The sequence below is a fragment of the Eleutherodactylus coqui genome, chromosome 7 (genome assembly GCF_035609145.1).
Source record: "Eleutherodactylus coqui strain aEleCoq1 chromosome 7, aEleCoq1.hap1, whole genome shotgun sequence".
In the NCBI taxonomy this organism is placed as follows: domain Eukaryota; kingdom Metazoa; phylum Chordata; class Amphibia; order Anura; family Eleutherodactylidae; genus Eleutherodactylus; species Eleutherodactylus coqui.
In genome coordinates, this window is record NC_089843.1 from 226,296,825 (window position 1) to 226,318,744 (window position 21,920).

A 21,920-nucleotide genomic window follows, 5' to 3' on the forward strand; every position below is an offset into this window, starting at 1 on the left:
GAGCACATTTTTGATTTTCCAGCAAAGCTTTGTTTCTTTACCTCCATATTTTATGTTAAGACGCTTAGAGGAGCTAAGAAGAGCATTTTTCAGAGCCTGGATAGCTCAGTCGGTAGAGCAAGTCCCTGTTCAGGCGTACTTGCTAAAGCAAGCTGTCAAATGTCTTTATTGAGCACATCTTTGATTTTCCACTGAGTCTTTGCTTCTTCAGTGCCGTGTTCTACTGTGCAAAACCAAGGGTATAAAAGCAGCTTGAGAACATCTTTGCTTATTGCAGAAACAACCCTTCTATGTCTGTTTAGCAGATTTTGAGCACATTTTTGATTTTCCACCAAAGCTTTGTTTCTTTACCTCCATATTTTATGTTAAGACGCTTAGAGGAGCTAAGAAGAGCATTTTTCAGAGCCTGGATAGCTCAGTCGGTAGAGCATCAGACTTTTAATCTGAGGGTCCAGGGTTCAAGTCCCTGTTCAGGCGTACTTGCTAAAGCAAGCTGTCAAATGTCTTTATTGAGCAAATCTTTGATTTTCCACTGAGTCTTTGCTTCTTTATTGTCGTGTTCTACTGTGCAAAACTGAGGGTATAGAAGCAGCTTGAGAAAATCTTTGTTTTTTGCAGAAACAACCCTTCTATGTCTGTTTAGCAAATTTTGGGCACATTGTTGATTTTCCACCAAAGCTTTGTTTCTTTACCTCCATATTTTATGTTAAGACGCTTAGAGGAGCTAAGAAAATCATTTTTCAGAGCCTGGATAGCTCAGTCGGTAGAGCATCAGACTTTTAATCTGAGGGTCCAGGGTTCAACTCCCTGTTCAGGCGTACTTGCTAAAGCAAGCTGTCAAATGTCTTTATTGAGCAAATCTTTGATTTTCCACTGAGTCTTTGCTTCTTTATTGTCGTGTTCTACTGTGCAAAACTGAGGGTATAGAAGCAGCTTGAGAAAATCTTTGTTTTTTGCAGAAACAACCCTTCTATGTCTGTTTAGCAAATTTTGGGCACATTGTTGATTTTCCACCAAAGCTTTGTTTCTTTACCACCATATTTTATGTTAAGACGCTTAGAGGAGCTAAGAAGAGCATTTTTCAGAGCCTGGATAGCTCAGTCGGTAGAGCATCAGACTTTTAATCTGAGGGTCCAGGGTTCAAGTTCCTGTTCAGGCGTACTTGCTAAAGCAAACTATCAAATGTCTTTATTGAGCACATCTTTGATTTTCCACTGAGTCTTTGCTTCTTTATTGTCGTGTTCTACTGTGCAAAACTGAGGGTATAGAAGCAGCTTGAGAAAATCTTTGTTTTTTGCAGAAACAACCCTTCTATGTCTGTTTAGCAAATTTTGGGTTCATTGTTGATTTTCCACCAAAGCTTTGTTTCTTTACCTCCATATTTTATGTTAAGACGCTTAGAGGAGCTAAGAAGAGCATTTTTCAGAGCCTGGATAGCTCAGTCGGTAGAGCATCAGACTTTTAATCTGAGGGTCCAGGGTTCAAGTCCCTGTTCAGGCGTACTTGCTAAAGCAAGCTGCCAAATGTCTTTATTGAGCAAATCTTTGATTTTCCACTGAGTTTTTGCTTCTTTATTGTCGTGTTCTACTGTGCAAAACTGAGGGTATAGAAGCAGCTTGAGAAAATCTTTGTTTTTTGCAGAAACAACCCTTCTATGTCTGTTTAGCAAATTTTGGGTACATTGTTGATTTTCCACCAAAGCTTTGTTTCTTTACCTCCATATTTTATGTTAAGACGCTTAGAGGAGCTAAGAAGAGCATTTTTCAGAGCCTGGATAGCTCAGTCGGTAGAGCATCAGACTTTTAATCTGAGGGTCCAGGGTTCAAGTCCCTGTTCAGGCGTACTTGCTAAAGCAAGCTGCCAAATGTCTTTATTGAGCACATCTTTGATTTTCCACTGAGTCTCTGCATCTTCACTGCCGTGTTCTACTGTGCAAAACTGAGGGTATAGAAGCAGCTTGAGAAAATCTTTGTTTTTTGCAGAAACAACCCTTCTATGTCTGTTTAGCAAATTTTGAGCACATTTTTGATTTTCCACCAAAGCTTTGTTTCTTTACCTCCATATTTTATGTTAAGACGCTTAGAGGAGCTAAGAAGAGCATTTTTCAGAGCCTGGATAGCTCAGTCGGTAGAGCATCAGACTTTTAATCTGAGGGTCTAGGGTTCAAGTCCCTGTTCAGGCGTACTTGCTAAAGCAAGCTCTCAAATGTCTTTATTGAGCAAATCTTTGATTTTCCACTGAGTCTCTGCATCTTCAGTGCCGTGTTCTACTGTGCAAAACTGAGGGTATAGAAGCAGCTTGGGAAAATCTTTGTTTTTTGCAGAAACAACCCTTCTATGTCTGTTTAGCAAATTTTGGGCACATTGTTGATTTTCCACCAAAGCTTTGTTTCTTTACCGCCATATTTTATGTTAAGACGCTTAGAGGAGCTAAGAAGAGCATTTTTCAGAGCCTGGATAGCTCAGTCGGTAGAGCATCAGACATTTAATCTGAGGGTCCAGAGTTCAAGTCCCTGTTCAGGCGTACTTGCTAAAGCAAGCTGCCAAATGTCCAAGTTCAAGTCCCTGTTCAGGCGTATTTGCTAAACCAAGCTGCCAAATGTCTTTATTGAGCACATCTTTGATTTTCCACTGAGTCTCTGCATCTTCAGTGCCGTGTTCTACAGTGCAAAACTGAGGGTATAGAAGCAGCTTGAGAAAATCTTTGTTTTTTGCAGAAACAACCCTTCTATGTCTGTTTAGCAAATTTTGGGCACATTGTTGATTTTCAACCAAAGCTTTGTTTCTTTACCGCCATATTTTATGTTAAGACGCTTAGAGGAGCTAAGAAGAGCATTTTTTAGAGCCTGGATAGAGCAAAAGTCGGTAGAGCATCAGACTTTTAATCTGAGGGTCCAGGGTTCAAGTCCCTGTTCAGGCGTACTTGCTAAAGCAAGCTGTCAAATGTCTTTATTGAGCACATCTTTGATTTTCCACTGAGTCTCTGCATCTTCAGTGCCGTGTTCTACTGTGCAAAACCAAGGGTATAGAAGCAGCTTGAGAACATCTTTGCTTATTGCAGAAACAACCCTTCTATGCATGTTTAGCAGATTTTGAGCACATTTTTGATTTTCCAGCAAAGCTTTGTTTCTTTACCTCCATATTTTATGTTAAGACGCTTAGAGGAGCTAAGAAGAGCATTTTTCAGAGCCTGGATAGCTCAGTCGGTAGAGCATCAGACTTTTAATCTGAGAGTCCAGGGTTCAAGTCCCTGTTCAGGCGTACTTGCTAAAGCAAGCTGTCAAATGTCTTTATTGAGCACATCTTTGGTTTTCCACTGAGTCTTTGCTTCTTCAGTGCCGTGTTCTACTGTGCAAAACCAAGGGTATAAAAGCAGCTTGAGAACATCTTTGCTTATTGCAGAAACAACCCTTCTATGTCTGTTTAGCAGATTTTGAGCACATTTTTGATTTTCCACCAAAGCTTTGTTTCTTTACCTCCATATTTTATGTTAAGACGCTTAGAGGAGCTAAGAAGAGCATTTTTCAGAGCCTGGATAGCTCAGTCGGTAGAGCATCAGACTTTTAATCTGAGGGTCCAGGGTTCAAGTCCCTGTTCAGGCGTACTTGCTAAAGCAAGCTGTCAAATGTCTTTATTGAGCAAATCTTTGATTTTCCACTGAGTCTTTGCTTCTTTATTGTCGTGTTCTACTGTGCAAAACCAAGGGTATAGAAGCAGCTTGAGAAAATCTTTGTTTTTTGCAGAAACAACCCTTCTATGTCTGTTTAGCAAATTTTGGGCACATTGTTGATTTTCCACCAAAGCTTTGTTTCTTTACCACCATATTTTATGTTAAGACGCTTAGAGGAGCTAAGAAGAGCATTTTTCAGAGCCTGGATAGCTCAGTCGGTAGAGCATCAGACTTTTAATCTGAGGGTCCAGGGTTCAAGTTCCTGTTCAGGTGTGCTTGCTAAAGCAAGCTGTCAAATGTCTTAATTGAGCACATCTTTGATTTTCCACTGAGTCTTTGCTTCTTTATTGTCGTGTTCTACTGTGCAAAACTGAGGGTATAGAAGCAGCTTGAGAAAATCTTTGTTTTTTGCAGAAACAACCCTTCTATGTCTGTTTCGCAAATTTTGGGCACATTGTTGATTTTCCACCAAAGCTTTGTTTCTTTACCTCCATATTTTATGTTAAGACGCTTAGAGGAGCTAAGAAAATCATTTTTCAGAGCCTGGATAGCTCAGTCGGTAGAGCATCAGACTTTTAATCTGAGGGTCCAGGGTTCAAGTCCCTGTTCAGGCGTACTTGCTAAAGCAAGCTGTCAAATGTCTTTATTGAGCAAATCTTTGATTTTCCACTGAGTCTTTGCTTCTTTATTGTCGTGTTCTACTGTGCAAAACTGAGGGTATAGAAGCAGCTTGAGAAAATCTTTGTTTTTTGCAGAAACAACCCTTCTATGTCTGTTTAGCAAATTTTGGGCACATTGTTGATTTTCCACCAAAGCTTTGTTTCTTTACCACCATATTTTATGTTAAGACGCTTAGAGGAGCTAAGAAGAGCATTTTTCAGAGCCTGGATAGCTCAGTCGGTAGAGCATCAGACTTTTAATCTGAGGGTCCAGGGTTCAAGTTCCTGTTCAGGCGTACTTGCTAAAGCAAACTATCAAATGTCTTTATTGAGCACATCTTTGATTTTCCACTGAGTCTTTGCTTCTTTATTGTCGTGTTCTACTGTGCAAAACTGAGGGTATAGAAGCAGCTTGAGAAAATCTTTGTTTTTTGCAGAAACAACCCTTCTATGTCTGTTTAGCAAATTTTGGGTACATTGTTGATTTTCCACCAAAGCTTTGTTTCTTTACCTCCATATTTTATGTTAAGACGCTTAGAGGAGCTAAGAAGAGCATTTTTCAGAGCCTGGATAGCTCAGTCGGTAGAGCATCAGACTTTTAATCTGAGGGTCCAGGGTTCAAGTTCCTGTTCAGGCGTACTTGCTAAAGCAAACTGTCAAATGTCTTTATTGAGCACATCTTTGATTTTCCACTGAGTCATTGCTTCTTTATTGTCGTGTTCTACTGTGCAAAACTGAGGGTATAGAAGCAGCTTGAGAAAATCTTTGTTTTTTGCAGAAACAACCCTTCTATGTCTGTTTAGCAAATTTTGGGCACATTGTTGATTTTCCACCAAAGCTTTGTTTCTTTACCGCCATATTTTATGTTAAGACGCTTAGAGGAGCTAAGAAGAGCATTTTTTAGAGCCTGGATAGCTCAGTCGGTGGAGCATCAGCCTTTTATTCTGAGGGTCCAGGGTTCAAGTCCCTGTTCAGGCGTACTTGCTAAAGCAAGCTGTCAAATGTCTTTATTGAGCACATCTTTGATTTTCCACTGAGTCTCTGCATCTTCAGTGCCGTGTTCTACTGTGCAAAACCAAGGGTATAGAAGCAGCTTGAGAACATCTTTGCTTATTGCAGAAACAACCCTTCTATGTCTGTTTAGCAGATTTTGAGCACATTTTTGATTTTCCACCAAAGCTTTGTTTCTTTACCTCCATATTTTATGTTAAGACGCTTAGAGGAGCTAAGAAGAGCATTTTTCAGAGCCTGGATAGCTCAGTCGGTAGAGCATCAGACTTTTAATCTGAGGGTCCAGGGTTCAAGTCCCTGTTCAGGCGTACTTGTTAAACAAGCTGTCAAATGTCTTTATTGAGCACATCTTTGATTTTCCACTGAGTCTCTGCATCTTCAGTGCCGTGTTCTACTGTGCAAAACCAAGGGTATAGAAGCAGCTTGAGAACATCTTTGCTTATTGCAGAAACAGCCCTTCTATGTCTGTTTAGCAGATTTTGAGCACATTGTTGATTTTCCACCAAAGCTTTGTTTCTTTACCTCCATATTTTATGTTAAGACGCTTAGAGGAGCTAAGAAGAGCATTTTTCAGAGCCTGGATAGCTCAGTCGGTAGAGCATCAGACTTTTAATCTGAGGATCCAGGGTTCAAGTTCCTGTTCAGGCGTGCTTGCTAAAGCAAGCTGTCAAATGTCTTTATTGAGCACATCTTTGGTTTTCCACTGAGTCTCTGCATCTTCATTGCCGTGTTCTACTGTGCAAAACCAAGGGTATAGAAGCAGCTTGAGAACATCTTTGCTTATTGCAGAAACAACCCTTCTATGTCTGTTTAGCAGATTTTGAGCACATTTTTGATTTTCCACCAAAACTTTGTTTCTTTACCTCCATATTTTATGTTAAGACGCTTAGAGGAGCTAAGAAGAGCATTTTTCAGAACCTGGATAGCTCAGTCGGTAGAGCATCAGACTTTTAATCTGAGGGTCCAGGGTTCAAGTCCCTGTTCAGGTGTACTTGCTAAAGCAAGCTGTCAAATGTCTTTATTGAGCACATCTTTGGTTTTCCACTGAGTCTCTGCATCTTCATTGCCGTGTTCTACTGTGCAAAACCAAGGGTATAGAAGCAGCTTGAGAACATCTTTGCTTATTGCAGAAACAACCCTTCTATGTCTGTTTAGCAGATTTTGAGCACATTTTTGATTTTCCACCAAAGCTTTGTTTCTTTACCTCCATATTTTATGTTAAGACGCTTAGAGGAGCTAAGAAGAGCATTTTTCAGAACCTGGATAGCTCAGTCGGTAGAGCATCAGACTTTTAATCTGAGGGTCCAGGGTTCAAGTCCCTGTTCAGGCGTACTTGTAAAAAGCAAGCTGTCAAATGTCTTTATTGAGCACATCTTTGATTTTCCACTGAGTCTCTGCATCTTCAGTGCCGTGTTCTACTGTGCAAAACCAAGGGTATAGAAGCAGCTTGAGAACATCTTTGCTTATTGCAGAAACAACCCTTCTATGTCTGTTTAGCAGATTTTGAGCACATTGTTGATTTTCCACCAAAGCTTTGTTTCTTTACCTCCATATTTTATGTTAAGACGCTTAGAGGAGCTAAGAAGAGCATTTTTCAGAGCCTGGATAGCTCAGTCGGTAGAGCATCAGACTTTTAATCTGAGGATCCAGGGTTCAAGTTCCTGTTCAGGCGTGCTTGCTAAAGCAAGCTGTCAAATGTCTTTATTGAGCACATCTTTGGTTTTCCACTGAGTCTCTGCATCTTCATTGCCGTGTTCTACTGTGCAAAACCAAGGGTATAGAAGCAGCTTGAGAACATCTTTGCTTATTGCAGAAACAACCCTTCTATGTCTGTTTAGCAGATTTTGAGCACATTTTTGATTTTCCACCAAAACTTTGTTTCTTTACCTCCATATTTTATGTTAAGACGCTTAGAGGAGCTAAGAAGAGCATTTTTCAGAACCTGGATAGCTCAGTCGGTAGAGCATCAGACTTTTAATCTGAGGGTCCAGGGTTCAAGTGCCTGTTCAGGCGTACTTGCTAAAGCAAGCTGTCAAATGTCTTTATTGAGCACATCTTTGATTTTCCACTGAGTCTTTGCTTCTTTATTGTCGTGTTCTACTGTGCAAAACTGAGGGTATAGAAGCAGCTTGAGAAAATCTTTGTTTTTTGCAGAAACAACCCTTCTATGTCTGTTTAGCAAATTTTGGGTACATTGTTGATTTTCCACCAAAGCTTTGTTTCTTTACCTCCATATTTTATGTTAAGACGCTTAGAGGAGCTAAGAAGAGCATTTTTCAGAGCCTGGATAGCTCAGTCGGTAGAGCATCAGACTTTTAATCTGAGGGTCCAGGGTTCAAGTTCCTGTTCAGGTGTGCTTGCTAAAGCAAGCTGTCAAATGTCTTAATTGAGCACATCTTTGATTTTCCACTGAGTCTTTGCTTCTTTATTGTCGTGTTCTACTGTGCAAAACTGAGGGTATAGAAGCAGCTTGAGAAAATCTTTGTTTTTTGCAGAAACAACCCTTCTATGTCTGTTTAGCAAATTTTGGGCACATTGTTGATTTTCCACCAAAGCTTTGTTTCTTTACCTCCATATTTTATGTTAAGACGCTTAGAGGAGCTAAGAAAATCATTTTTCACAGCCTGGATAGCTCAGTCGGTAGAGCATCAGACTTTTAATCTGAGGGTCCAGGGTTCAAGTCCCTGTTCAGGCGTACTTGCTAAAGCAAGCTGTCAAATCTCTTTATTGAGCAAATCTTTGATTTTCCACTGAGTCTTTGCTTCTTTATTGTCGTGTTCTACTGTGCAAAACTGAGGGTATAGAAGCAGCTTGAGAAAATCTTTGTTTTTTGCAGAAACAACCCTTCTATGTCTGTTTAGCAAATTTTGGGCACATTGTTGATTTTCCACCAAAGCTTTGTTTCTTTACCACCATATTTTATGTTAAGACGCTTAGAGGAGCTAAGAAGAGCATTTTTCAGAGCCTGGATAGCTCAGTCGGTAGAGCATCAGACTTTTAATCTGAGGGTCCAGGGTTCAAGTTCCTGTTCAGGCGTACTTGCTAAAGCAAACTATCAAATGTCTTTATTGAGCACATCTTTGATTTTCCACTGAGTCTTTGCTTCTTTATTGTCGTGTTCTACTGTGCAAAACTGAGGGTATAGAAGCAGCTTGAGAAAATCTTTGTTTTTTGCAGAAACAACCCTTCTATGTCTGTTTAGCAAATTTTGGGTACATTGTTGATTTTCCACCAAAGCTTTGTTTCTTTACCTCCATATTTTATGTTAAGACGCTTAGAGGAGCTAAGAAGAGCATTTTTCAGAGCCTGGATAGCTCAGTCGGTAGAGCATCAGACTTTTAATCTGAGGATCCAGGGTTCAAGTTCCTGTTCAGGCGTGCTTGCTAAAGCAAGCTGTCAAATGTCTTAATTGAGCACATCTTTGATTTTCCACTGAGTCTTTGCTTCTTTATTGTCGTGTTCTACTGTGCAAAACTGAGGGTATAGAAGCAGCTTGAGAAAATCTTTGTTTTTTGCAGAAACAACCCTTCTATGTCTGTTTAGCAAATTTTGGGCACATTGTTGATTTTCCACCAAAGCTTTGTTTCTTTACCTCCATATTTTATGTTAAGACGCTTAGAGGAGCTAAGAAGAGCATTTTTCAGAGCCTGTCTTAATTGAGCACATCTTTGATTTTCCACTGAGTCTTTGCTTCTTTATTGTCGTGTTCTACTGTGCAAAACTGAGGGTATAGAAGCAGCTTGAGAAAATCTTTGTTTTTTGCAGAAACAACCCTTCTATGTCTGTTTAGCAAATTTTGGGCACATTGTTGATTTTCCACCAAAGCTTTGTTTCTTTACCTCCATATTTTATGTTAAGACGCTTAGAGGAGCTAAGAAGAGCATTTTTCAGAGCCTGGATAGCTCAGTCGGTAGAGCATCAGACTTTTAATCTGAGGGTCCAGGGTTCAAGTTCCTGTTCAGGCGTACTTGCTAAAGCAAACTGTCAAATGTCTTTATTGAGCACATCTTTGATTTTCCACTGAGTCTTTGCTTCTTTATTGTCGTGTTCTACTGTGCAAAACTGAGGGTATAGAAGCAGCTTGAGAAAATCTTTGTTTTTTGCAGAAACAACCCTTCTATGTCTGTTTAGCAAATTTTGGGCACATTGTTGATTTTCCACCAAAGCTTTGTTTCTTTACCGCCATATTTTATGTTAAGACGCTTAGAGGAGCTAAGAAGAGCATTTTTTAGAGCCTGGATAGCTCAGTCGGTGGAGCATCAGCCTTTTATTCTGAGGGTCCAGGGTTCAAGTCCCTGTTCAGGCGTACTTGCTAAAGCAAGCTGTCAAATGTCTTTATTGAGCACATCTTTGATTTTCCACTGAGTCTCTGCATCTTCAGTGCCGTGTTCTACTGTGCAAAACCAAGGGTATAGAAGCAGCTTGAGAACATCTTTGCTTATTGCAGAAACAACCCTTCTATGTCTGTTTAGCAGATTTTGAGCACATTTTTGATTTTCCACCAAAGCTTTGTTTCTTTACCTCCATATTTTATGTTAAGACGCTTAGAGGAGCTAAGAAGAGCATTTTTCAGAGCCTGGATAGCTCAGTCGGTAGAGCATCAGACTTTTAATCTGAGGGTCCAGGGTTCAAGTCCCTGTTCAGGCGTACTTGTTAAACAAGCTGTCAAATGTCTTTATTGAGCACATCTTTGATTTTCCACTGAGTCTCTGCATCTTCAGTGCCGTGTTCTACTGTGCAAAACCAAGGGTATAGAAGCAGCTTGAGAACATCTTTGCTTATTGCAGAAACAGCCCTTCTATGTCTGTTTAGCAGATTTTGAGCACATTGTTGATTTTCCACCAAAGCTTTGTTTCTTTACCTCCATATTTTATGTTAAGACGCTTAGAGGAGCTAAGAAGAGCATTTTTCAGAGCCTGGATAGCTCAGTCGGTAGAGCATCAGACTTTTAATCTGAGGATCCAGGGTTCAAGTTCCTGTTCAGGCGTGCTTGCTAAAGCAAGCTGTCAAATGTCTTTATTGAGCACATCTTTGGTTTTCCACTGAGTCTCTGCATCTTCATTGCCGTGTTCTACTGTGCAAAACCAAGGGTATAGAAGCAGCTTGAGAACATCTTTGCTTATTGCAGAAACAACCCTTCTATGTCTGTTTAGCAGATTTTGAGCACATTTTTGATTTTCCACCAAAACTTTGTTTCTTTACCTCCATATTTTATGTTAAGACGCTTAGAGGAGCTAAGAAGAGCATTTTTCAGAACCTGGATAGCTCAGTCGGTAGAGCATCAGACTTTTAATCTGAGGGTCCAGGGTTCAAGTCCCTGTTCAGGTGTACTTGCTAAAGCAAGCTGTCAAATGTCTTTATTGAGCACATCTTTGGTTTTCCACTGAGTCTCTGCATCTTCATTGCCGTGTTCTACTGTGCAAAACCAAGGGTATAGAAGCAGCTTGAGAACATCTTTGCTTATTGCAGAAACAACCCTTCTATGTCTGTTTAGCAGATTTTGAGCACATTTTTGATTTTCCACCAAAGCTTTGTTTCTTTACCTCCATATTTTATGTTAAGACGCTTAGAGGAGCTAAGAAGAGCATTTTTCAGAACCTGGATAGCTCAGTCGGTAGAGCATCAGACTTTTAATCTGAGGGTCCAGGGTTCAAGTCCCTGTTCAGGCGTACTTGTAAAAAGCAAGCTGTCAAATGTCTTTATTGAGCACATCTTTGATTTTCCACTGAGTCTCTGCATCTTCAGTGCCGTGTTCTACTGTGCAAAACCAAGGGTATAGAAGCAGCTTGAGAACATCTTTGCTTATTGCAGAAACAACCCTTCTATGTCTGTTTAGCAGATTTTGAGCACATTGTTGATTTTCCACCAAAGCTTTGTTTCTTTACCTCCATATTTTATGTTAAGACGCTTAGAGGAGCTAAGAAGAGCATTTTTCAGAGCCTGGATAGCTCAGTCGGTAGAGCATCAGACTTTTAATCTGAGGATCCAGGGTTCAAGTTCCTGTTCAGGCGTGCTTGCTAAAGCAAGCTGTCAAATGTCTTTATTGAGCACATCTTTGGTTTTCCACTGAGTCTCTGCATCTTCATTGCCGTGTTCTACTGTGCAAAACCAAGGGTATAGAAGCAGCTTGAGAACATCTTTGCTTATTGCAGAAACAACCCTTCTATGTCTGTTTAGCAGATTTTGAGCACATTTTTGATTTTCCACCAAAACTTTGTTTCTTTACCTCCATATTTTATGTTAAGACGCTTAGAGGAGCTAAGAAGAGCATTTTTCAGAACCTGGATAGCTCAGTCGGTAGAGCATCAGACTTTTAATCTGAGGGTCCAGGGTTCAAGTCCCTGTTCAGGCGTACTTGCTAAAGCAAGCTGTCAAATGTCTTTATTGAGCACATCTTTGATTTTCCACTGAGTCTTTGCTTCTTTATTGTCGTGTTCTACTGTGCAAAACTGAGGGTATAGAAGCAGCTTGAGAAAATCTTTGTTTTTTGCAGAAACAACCCTTCTATGTCTGTTTAGCAAATTTTGGGTACATTGTTGATTTTCCACCAAAGCTTTGTTTCTTTACCTCCATATTTTATGTTAAGACGCTTAGAGGAGCTAAGAAGAGCATTTTTCAGAGCCTGGATAGCTCAGTCGGTAGAGCATCAGACTTTTAATCTGAGGGTCCAGGGTTCAAGTTCCTGTTCAGGTGTGCTTGCTAAAGCAAGCTGTCAAATGTCTTAATTGAGCACATCTTTGATTTTCCACTGAGTCTTTGCTTCTTTATTGTCGTGTTCTACTGTGCAAAACTGAGGGTATAGAAGCAGCTTGAGAAAATCTTTGTTTTTTGCAGAAACAACCCTTCTATGTCTGTTTAGCAAATTTTGGGCACATTGTTGATTTTCCACCAAAGCTTTGTTTCTTTACCTCCATATTTTATGTTAAGACGCTTAGAGGAGCTAAGAAAATCATTTTTCACAGCCTGGATAGCTCAGTCGGTAGAGCATCAGACTTTTAATCTGAGGGTCCAGGGTTCAAGTCCCTGTTCAGGCGTACTTGCTAAAGCAAGCTGTCAAATCTCTTTATTGAGCAAATCTTTGATTTTCCACTGAGTCTTTGCTTCTTTATTGTCGTGTTCTACTGTGCAAAACTGAGGGTATAGAAGCAGCTTGAGAAAATCTTTGTTTTTTGCAGAAACAACCCTTCTATGTCTGTTTAGCAAATTTTGGGCACATTGTTGATTTTCCACCAAAGCTTTGTTTCTTTACCACCATATTTTATGTTAAGACGCTTAGAGGAGCTAAGAAGAGCATTTTTCAGAGCCTGGATAGCTCAGTCGGTAGAGCATCAGACTTTTAATCTGAAGGTCCAGGGTTCAAGTTCCTGTTCAGGCGTACTTGCTAAAGCAAACTATCAAATGTCTTTATTGAGCACATCTTTGATTTTCCACTGAGTCTTTGCTTCTTTATTGTCGTGTTCTACTGTGCAAAACTGAGGGTATAGAAGCAGCTTGAGAAAATCTTTGTTTTTTGCAGAAACAACCCTTCTATGTCTGTTTAGCAAATTTTGGGTACATTGTTGATTTTCCACCAAAGCTTTGTTTCTTTACCTCCATATTTTATGTTAAGACGCTTAGAGGAGCTAAGAAGAGCATTTTTCAGAGCCTGGATAGCTCAGTCGGTAGAGCATCAGACTTTTAATCTGAGGATCCAGGGTTCAAGTTCCTGTTCAGGCGTGCTTGCTAAAGCAAGCTGTCAAATGTCTTAATTGAGCACATCTTTGATTTTCCACTGAGTCTTTGCTTCTTTATTGTCGTGTTCTACTGTGCAAAACTGAGGGTATAGAAGCAGCTTGAGAAAATCTTTGTTTTTTGCAGAAACAACCCTTCTATGTCTGTTTAGCAAATTTTGGGCACATTGTTGATTTTCCACCAAAGCTTTGTTTCTTTACCTCCATATTTTATGTTAAGACGCTTAGAGGAGCTAAGAAGAGCATTTTTCAGAGCCTGTCTTAATTGAGCACATCTTTGATTTTCCACTAAGTCTTTGCTTCTTTATTGTCGTGTTCTACTGTGCAAAACTGAGGGTATAGAAGCAGCTTGAGAAAATCTTTGTTTTTTGCAGAAACAACCCTTCTATGTCTGTTTAGCAAATTTTGGGCACATTGTTGATTTTCCACCAAAGCTTTGTTTCTTTACCTCCATATTTTATGTTAAGACGCTTAGAGGAGCTAAGAAGAGCATTTTTCAGAGCCTGGATAGCTCAGTCGGTAGAGCATCAGACTTTTAATCTGAGGGTCCAGGGTTCAAGTTCCTGTTCAGGCGTACTTGCTAAAGCAAACTGTCAAATGTCTTTATTGAGCACATCTTTGATTTTCCACTGAGTCTTTGCTTCTTTATTGTCGTGTTCTACTGTGCAAAACTGAGGGTATAGAAGCAGCTTGAGAACATCTTTGCTTATTGCAGAAACAACCCTTCTATGTCTGTTTAGCAGATTTTGAGCACATTTTTGATTTTCCACCAAAGCTTTGTTTCTTTACCTCCATATTTTATGTTAAGACGCTTAGAGGAGCTAAGAAGAGCATTTTTCAGAGCCTGGATAGCTCAGTCGGTAGAGCATCAGACTTTTAATCTGAGGGTCCAGGGTTCAAGTCCCTGTTCAGGCGTACTTGCTAAAGCAAGCTGTCAAATGTCTTTATTGAGCACATCTTTGGTTTTCCACTGAGTCTCTGCATCTTCATTGCCGTGTTCTACTGTGCAAAACCAAGGGTATAGAAGCAGCTTGAGAACATCTTTGCTTATTGCAGAAACAACCCTTCTATGTCTGTTTAGCAGATTTTGAGCACATTTTTGATTTTCCACCAAAGCTTTGTTTCTTTACCTCCATATTTTATGTTAAGACGCTTAGAGGAGCTAAGAAGAGCATTTTTCAGAGCCTGGATAGCTCAGTCGGTAGAGCATCAGACTTTTAATCTGAGGGTCCAGGGTTCAAGTCCCTGTTCAGGCGTACTTGCTAAAGCAAGCTGTCAAATGTCTTTATTGAGCACATCTTTGATTTTCCACTGAGTCTTTGCTTCTTTATTGTCGTGTTCTACTGTGCAAAACCAAGGGTATAGAAGCAGCTTGAGAAAATCTTTGTTTTTTGCAGAAACAACCCTTCTATGTCTGTTTAGCAAATTTTGGGCACATTGTTGATTTTCCACCAAAGCTTTGTTTCTTTACCTCCATATTTTATGTTAAGACGCTTAGAGGAGCTAAGAAAATCATTTTTCAGAGCCTGGATAGCTCAGTCGGTAGAGCATCAGACTTTTAATCTGAGGGTCCAGGGTTCAAGTTCCTGTTCAGGTGTGCTTGCTAAAGCAAGCTGTCAAATGTCTTAATTGAGCACATCTTTGATTTTCCACTGAGTCTTTGCTTCTTTATTGTCGTGTTCTACTGTGCAAAACTGAGGGTATAGAAGCAGCTTGAGAAAATCTTTGTTTTTTGCAGAAACAACCCTTCTATGTCTGTTTAGCAAATTTTGGGCACATTGTTGATTTTCCACCAAAGCTTTGTTTCTTTACCTCCATATTTTATGTTAAGACGCTTAGCGGAGCTAAGAAAATCATTTTTCACAGCCTGGATAGCTCAGTCGGTAGAGCATCAGACTTTTAATCTGAGGGTCCAGGGTTCAAGTCCCTGTTCAGGCGTACTTGCTAAAGCAAGCTGTCAAATCTCTTTATTGAGCAAATCTTTGATTTTCCACTGAGTCTTTGCTTCTTTATTGTCGTGTTCTACTGTGCAAAACTGAGGGTATAGAAGCAGCTTGAGAAAATCTTTGTTTTTTGCAGAAACAACCCTTCTATGTCTGTTTAGCAAATTTTGGGCACATTGTTGATTTTCCACCAAAGCTTTGTTTCTTTACCACCATATTTTATGTTAAGACGCTTAGAGGAGCTAAGAAGAGCATTTTTCAGAGCCTGGATAGCTCAGTCGGTAGAGCATCAGATTTTTAATCTGAGGGTCCAGGGTTCAAGTTCCTGTTCAGGCGTACTTGCTAAAGCAAACTATCAAATGTCTTTATTGAGCACATCTTTGATTTTCCACTGAGTCTTTGCTTCTTTATTGTCGTGTTCTACTGTGCAAAACTGAGGGTATAGAAGCAGCTTGAGAAAATCTTTGTTTTTTGCAGAAACAACCCTTCTATGTCTGTTTAGCAAATTTTGGGTACATTGTTGATTTTCCACCAAAGCTTTGTTTCTTTACCTCCATATTTTATGTTAAGACGCTTAGAGGAGCTAAGAAGAGCATTTTTCAGAGCCTGGATAGCTCAGTCGGTAGAGCATCAGACTTTTAATCTGAGGATCCAGGGTTCAAGTTCCTGTTCAGGCGTGCTTGCTAAAGCAAGCTGTCAAATGTCTTAATTGAGCACATCTTTGATTTTCCACTGAGTCTTTGCTTCTTTATTGTCGTGTTCTACTGTGCAAAACTGAGGGTATAGAAGCAGCTTGAGAAAATCTTTGTTTTTTGCAGAAACAACCCTTCTATGTCTGTTTAGCAAATTTTGGGCACATTGTTGATTTTCCACCAAAGCTTTGTTTCTTTACCTCCATATTTTATGTTAAGACGCTTAGAGGAGCTAAGAAGAGCATTTTTCAGAGCCTGTCTTAATTGAGCACATCTTTGATTTTCCACTGAGTCTTTGCTTCTTTATTGTCGTGTTCTACTGTGCAAAACTGAGGGTATAGAAGCAGCTTGAGAAAATCTTTGTTTTTTGCAGAAACAACCCTTCTATGTCTGTTTAGCAAATTTTGGGCACATTGTTGATTTTCCACCAAAGCTTTGTTTCTTTACCTCCATATTTTATGTTAAGACGCTTAGAGGAGCTAAGAAGAGCATTTTTCAGAGCCTGGATAGCTCAGTCGGTAGAGCATCAGACTTTTAATCTGAGGGTCCAGGGTTCAAGTTCCTGTTCAGGCGTACTTGCTAAAGCAAACTGTCAAATGTCTTTATTGAGCACATCTTTGATTTTCCACTGAGTCTTTGCTTCTTTATTGTCGTGTTCTACTGTGCAAAACTGAGGGTATAGAAGCAGCTTGAGAAAATCTTTGTTTTTTGCAGAAACAACCCTTCTATGTCTGTTTAGCAAATTTTGGGCACATTGTTGATTTTCCACCAAAGCTTTGTTTCTTTACCGCCATATTTTATGTTAAGACGCTTAGAGGAGCTAAGAAGAGCATTTTTTAGAGCCTGGATAGCTCAGTCGGTGGAGCATCAGCCTTTTATTCTGAGGGTCCAGGGTTCAAGTCCCTGTTCAGGCGTACTTGCTAAAGCAAGCTGTCAAATGTCTTTATTGAGCACATCTTTGATTTTCCACTGAGTCTCTGCATCTTCAGTGCCGTGTTCTACTGTGCAAAACCAAGGGTATAGAAGCAGCTTGAGAACATCTTTGCTTATTGCAGAAACAACCCTTCTATGTCTGTTTAGCAGATTTTGAGCACATTTTTGATTTTCCACCAAAGCTTTGTTTCTTTACCTCCATATTTTATGTTAAGACGCTTAGAGGAGCTAAGAAGAGCATTTTTCAGAGCCTGGATAGCTCAGTCGGTAGAGCATCAGACTTTTAATCTGAGGGTCCAGGGTTCAAGTCCCTGTTCAGGCGTACTTGTTAAACAAGCTGTCAAATGTCTTTATTGAGCACATCTTTGATTTTCCACTGAGTCTCTGCATCTTCAGTGCCGTGTTCTACTGTGCAAAACCAAGGGTATAGAAGCAGCTTGAGAACATCTTTGCTTATTGCAGAAACAGCCCTTCTATGTCTGTTTAGCAGATTTTGAGCACATTGTTGATTTTCCACCAAAGCTTTGTTTCTTTACCTCCATATTTTATGTTAAGACGCTTAGAGGAGCTAAGAAGAGCATTTTTCAGAGCCTGGATAGCTCAGTCGGTAGAGCATCAGACTTTTAATCTGAGGATCCAGGGTTCAAGTTCCTGTTCAGGCGTGCTTGCTAAAGCAAGCTGTCAAATGTCTTTATTGAGCACATCTTTGGTTTTCCACTGAGTCTCTGCATCTTCATTGCCGTGTTCTACTGTGCAAAACCAAGGGTATAGAAGCAGCTTGAGAACATCTTTGCTTATTGCAGAAACAACCCTTCTATGTCTGTTTAGCAGATTTTGAGCACATTTTTGATTTTCCACCAAAACTTTGTTTCTTTACCTCCATATTTTATGTTAAGACGCTTAGAGGAGCTAAGAAGAGCATTTTTCAGAACCTGGATAGCTCAGTCGGTAGAGCATCAGACTTTTAATCTGAGGGTCCAGGGTTCAAGTCCCTGTTCAGGTGTACTTGCTAAAGCAAGCTGTCAAATGTCTTTATTGAGCACATCTTTGGTTTTCCACTGAGTCTCTGCATCTTCATTGCCGTGTTCTACTGTGCAAAACCAAGGGTATAGAAGCAGCTTGAGAAAATCTTTGCTTATTGCAGAAACAACCCTTCTATGTCTGTTTAGCAGATTTTGAGCACATTTTTGATTTTCCACCAAAGCTTTGTTTCTTTACCTCCATATTTTATGTTAAGACGCTTAGAGGAGCTAAGAAGAGCATTTTTCAGAACCTGGATAGCTCAGTCGGTAGAGCATCAGACTTTTAATCTGAGGGTCCAGGGTTCAAGTCCCTGTTCAGGCGTACTTGTAAAAAGCAAGCTGTCAAATGTCTTTATTGAGCACATCTTTGATTTTCCACTGAGTCTCTGCATCTTCAGTGCCGTGTTCTACTGTGCAAAACCAAGGGTATAGAAGCAGCTTGAGAACATCTTTGCTTATTGCAGAAACAACCCTTCTATGTCTGTTTAGCAGATTTTGAGCACATTGTTGATTTTCCACCAAAGCTTTGTTTCTTTACCTCCATATTTTATGTTAAGACGCTTAGAGGAGCTAAGAAGAGCATTTTTCAGAGCCTGGATAGCTCAGTCGGTAGAGCATCAGACTTTTAATCTGAGGATCCAGGGTTCAAGTTCCTGTTCAGGCGTGCTTGCTAAAGCAAGCTGTCAAATGTCTTTATTGAGCACATCTTTGGTTTTCCACTGAGTCTCTGCATCTTCATTGCCGTGTTCTACTGTGCAAAACCAAGGGTATAGAAGCAGCTTGAGAACATCTTTGCTTATTGCAGAAACAACCCTTCTATGTCTGTTTAGCAGATTTTGAGCACATTTTTGATTTTCCACCAAAACTTTGTTTCTTTACCTCCATATTTTATGTTAAGACGCTTAGAGGAGCTAAGAAGAGCATTTTTCAGAACCTGGATAGCACAGTCGGTAGAGCATCAGACTTTTAATCTGAGGGTCCAGGGTTCAAGTCCCTGTTCAGGCGTACTTGCTAAAGCAAGCTGTCAAATGTCTTTATTGAGCACATCTTTGATTTTCCACTGAGTCTTTGCTTCTTTATTGTCGTGTTCTACTGTGCAAAACTGAGGGTATAGAAGCAGCTTGAGAAAATCTTTGTTTTTTGCAGAAACAACCCTTCTATGTCTGTTTAGCAAATTTTGGGTACATTGTTGATTTTCCACCAAAGCTTTGTTTCTTTACCTCCATATTTTATGTTAAGACGCTTAGAGGAGCTAAGAAGAGCATTTTTCAGAGCCTGGATAGCTCAGTCGGTAGAGCATCAGACTTTTAATCTGAGGGTCCAGGGTTCAAGTTCCTGTTCAGGTGTGCTTGCTAAAGCAAGCTGTCAAATGTCTTAATTGAGCACATCTTTGATTTTCCACTGAGTCTTTGCTTCTTTATTGTCGTGTTCTACTGTGCAAAACTGAGGGTATAGAAGCAGCTTGAGAAAATCTTTGTTTTTTGCAGAAACAACCCTTCTATGTCTGTTTAGCAAATTTTGGGCACATTGTTGATTTTCCACCAAAGCTTTGTTTCTTTACCTCCATATTTTATGTTAAGACGCTTAGAGGAGCTAAGAAAATCATTTTTCACAGCCTGGATAGCTCAGTCGGTAGAGCATCAGACTTTTAATCTGAGGGTCCAGGGTTCAAGTCCCTGTTCAGGCGTACTTGCTAAAGCAAGCTGTCAAATCTCTTTATTGAGCAAATCTTTGATTTTCCACTGAGTCTTTGCTTCTTTATTGTCGTGTTCTACTGTGCAAAACTGAGGGTATAGAAGCAGCTTGAGAAAATCTTTGTTTTTTGCAGAAACAACCCTTCTATGTCTGTTTAGCAAATTTTGGGCACATTGTTGATTTTCCACCAAAGCTTTGTTTCTTTACCACCATATTTTATGTTAAGACGCTTAGAGGAGCTAAGAAGAGCATTTTTCAGAGCCTGGATAGCTCAGTCGGTAGAGCATCAGACTTTTAATCTGAAGGTCCAGGGTTCAAGTTCCTGTTCAGGCGTACTTGCTAAAGCAAACTATCAAATGTCTTTATTGAGCACATCTTTGATTTTCCACTGAGTCTTTGCTTCTTTATTGTCGTGTTCTACTGTGCAAAACTGAGGGTATAGAAGCAGCTTGAGAAAATCTTTGTTTTTTGCAGAAACAACCCTTCTATGTCTGTTTAGCAAATTTTGGGTACATTGTTGATTTTCCACCAAAGCTTTGTTTCTTTACCTCCATATTTTATGTTAAGACGCTTAGAGGAGCTAAGAAGAGCATTTTTCAGAGCCTGGATAGCTCAGTCGGTAGAGCATCAGACTTTTAATCTGAGGATCCAGGGTTCAAGTTCCTGTTCAGGCGTGCTTGCTAAAGCAAGCTGTCAAATGTCTTAATTGAGCACATCTTTGATTTTCCACTGAGTCTTTGCTTCTTTATTGTCGTGTTCTACTGTGCAAAACTGAGGGTATAGAAGCAGCTTGAGAAAATCTTTGTTTTTTGCAGAAACAACCCTTCTATGTCTGTTTAGCAAATTTTGGGCACATTGTTGATTTTCCACCAAAGCTTTGTTTCTTTACCTCCATATTTTATGTTAAGACGCTTAGAGGAGCTAAGAAGAGCATTTTTCAGAGCCTGTCTTAATTGAGCACATCTTTGATTTTCCACTAAGTCTTTGCTTCTTTATTGTCGTGTTCTACTGTGCAAAACTGAGGGTATAGAAGCAGCTTGAGAAAATCTTTGTTTTTTGCAGAAACAACCCTTCTATGTCTGTTTAGCAAATTTTGGGCACATTGTTGATTTTCCACCAAAGCTTTGTTTCTTTACCTCCATATTTTATGTTAAGACGCTTAGAGGAGCTAAGAAGAGCATTTTTCAGAGCCTGGATAGCTCAGTCGGTAGAGCATCAGACTTTTAATCTGAGGGTCCAGGGTTCAAGTTCCTGTTCAGGCGTACTTGCTAAAGCAAACTGTCAAATGTCTTTATTGAGCACATCTTTGATTTTCCACTGAGTCTTTGCTTCTTTATTGTCGTGTTCTACTGTGCAAAACTGAGGGTATAGAAGCAGCTTGAGAAAATCTTTGTTTTTTGCAGAAACAACCCTTCTATGTCTGTTTAGCAAATTTTGGGCACATTGTTGATTTTCCACCAAAGCTTTGTTTCTTTACCGCCATATTTTATGTTAAGACGCTTAGAGGAGCTAAGAAGAGCATTTTTTAGAGCCTGGATAGCTCAGTCGGTGGAGCATCAGCCTTTTATTCTGAGGGTCCAGGGTTCAAGTCCCTGTTCAGGCGTACTTGCTAAAGCAAGCTGTCAAATGTCTTTATTGAGCACATCTTTGATTTTCCACTGAGTCTCTGCATCTTCAGTGCCGTGTTCTACTGTGCAAAACCAAGGGTATAGAAGCAGCTTGAGAACATCTTTGCTTATTGCAGAAACAACCCTTCTATGTCTGTTTAGCAGATTTTGAGCACATTTTTGATTTTCCACCAAAGCTTTGTTTCTTTACCTCCATATTTTATGTTAAGACGCTTAGAGGAGCTAAGAAGAGCATTTTTCAGAGCCTGGATAGCTCAGTCGGTAGAGCATCAGACTTTTAATCTGAGGGTCCAGGGTTCAAGTCCCTGTTCAGGCGTACTTGCTAAAGCAAGCTGTCAAATGTCTTTATTGAGCACATCTTTGGTTTTCCACTGAGTCTCTGCATCTTCATTGCCGTGTTCTACTGTGCAAAACCAAGGGTATAGAAGCAGCTTGAGAACATCTTTGCTTATTGCAGAAACAACCCTTCTATGTCTGTTTAGCAGATTTTGAGCACATTTTTGATTTTCCACCAAAGCTTTGTTTCTTTACCTCCATATTTTATGTTAAGACGCTTAGAGGAGCTAAGAAGAGCATTTTTCAGAGCCTGGATAGCTCAGTCGGTAGAGCATCAGACTTTTAATCTGAGGGTCCAGGGTTCAAGTCCCTGTTCAGGCATACTTGCTAAAGCAAGCTGTCAAATGTCTTTATTGAGCACATCTTTGATTTTCCACTGAGTCTTTGCTTCTTTATTGTCGTGTTCTACTGTGCAAAACCAAGGGTATAGAAGCAGCTTGAGAAAATCTTTGTTTTTTGCAGAAACAACCCTTCTATGTCTGTTTAGCAAATTTTGGGCACATTGTTGATTTTCCACCAAAGCTTTGTTTCTTTACCTCCATATTTTATGTTAAGACGCTTAGAGGAGCTAAGAAAATCATTTTTCAGAGCCTGGATAGCTC

At 39.9% G+C, this 21,920-nt stretch overlaps 1 non-coding gene across 1 annotated transcript; it reads left to right on the plus strand.

Annotated features, from left to right (window-relative positions):
• The first annotated feature begins 21,566 nt into the window (after positions 1–21,566).
• Positions 21,567–21,639, plus strand: TRNAK-UUU (transfer RNA lysine (anticodon UUU)). Its single transcript has one exon. It is a non-coding gene; the product is annotated as a tRNA-Lys (tRNA).
• Positions 21,640–21,920: the final 281 nt, after the last annotated feature.